This window comes from Suricata suricatta, chromosome 13 (assembly GCF_006229205.1).
Source record: "Suricata suricatta isolate VVHF042 chromosome 13, meerkat_22Aug2017_6uvM2_HiC, whole genome shotgun sequence".
Lineage (NCBI taxonomy): Eukaryota > Metazoa > Chordata > Mammalia > Carnivora > Herpestidae > Suricata > Suricata suricatta.
Genome location: NC_043712.1, coordinates 11,991,831 through 11,993,216, shown reverse-complemented (window position 1 = coordinate 11,993,216; position 1,386 = coordinate 11,991,831).

The following is a 1,386-nucleotide window of genomic DNA, read 5'->3' as shown; positions in this document are numbered from 1 at the left end:
GGGGGGAAGAGAGGTGGTGGTGATGGTGGAGGGCACTTAAGGGGAAGAGCACTGGGTGTTGTATGGAAAACAATTTGACAATAAAATATTATGGAGAGGAAAAAAAAAGATACAGCAAATAAATAGACATATTGTAGAAAAGGGAATGACTCCTCACTATCAGGGAAAGGAGCTATGTACATGGAAAAGGAGAGGATGGAAAGAATTCTATGGCATCAAACTGGAATTGGAGATATCAGTTTGAACTCATGGGTTTTAATATGTATAAATAGATTGAATTTACATGTTATATAGTAATGTCTATACTATTCCCAGTCCTGCATTTTCTCTGTCTCTCCCTTGGCCCACTTCCTATGGGTAACCATTCCTTTAGTTTATTAGTTTGTAGTTTCTCTTTCCTGTGTTTCTGTTACATATATTTCCTAGTTGACCCTCAGATCATTTAGAAGCTTTGTAAGCTATGAACACACCTAAGGCCAAATGTGCTTTCTATAATTGTCCTTTAAAAGGATCAAAGTTAACCCTCTTGCGAGGTCTCTGAACTTGAGGATACTAGGCATATACCCTCACCCTGGCCCTAATGCTAACACTAACCCTAGATCTGAGGAAAAAATATAAGATGTTATATATGTGTGTGTGTGTGTATATAAAATCTCACATATACATATACACACTTATACACACAATGGAATATTACTCAGCCATAAAAAGAATGAAATCTGACCATTGACAATGACATGGGTGGAGCTAGAGAGTATTATCCTAAGTGAAGTAAGTCAGTCAGAGAAAGATAAACACCACATGATTTCACTCATACGTGGAATTTAAGAAACAAAACAAATGAGCGAAGGTGAGGGGAGAAAGAGGGGGCAAACCAGGAAACAGACTCTTAACTCTAGAGAATGAACTGATGGTTTCCAGAGGGGAGGTGGGTGGGACACTGGGTTAAACAGGCAATAGGCATGAAGCAGTGCTTTGGTTGTGAGGAGCACAGGGTGCTGTACGGAAGTGCTGAATGTTGTGCACCTGAAACGAATATTACACCATATGTTAACTAACTGGAATTTAAAGAAAAACTAAAAAGTAAACATAAGAAATAAAAGGGACCAACGCTACCAAAAATAAAAGAAAAAGGCTAATTCCAGGACTGGGGCCAGGGCACGACAAGACTATCACTTGATCTTAGCCAAAAGGCCAAGAAGCGATGATGACAAGACTATCGAAGAGAATTTTGCTGAGCCTGAAAGGAAGTGCTCAGTGAATCATAGAGAGGAGCCAGTGAGAAGGAGCTCCCAATGGCCAAATCTGGAAAAATCTGGAATAGTTCGAGCTTAAAAATGAATAGAATAGGCAGTGATTATCACTCAAAGAATAAAAAAGAATTTG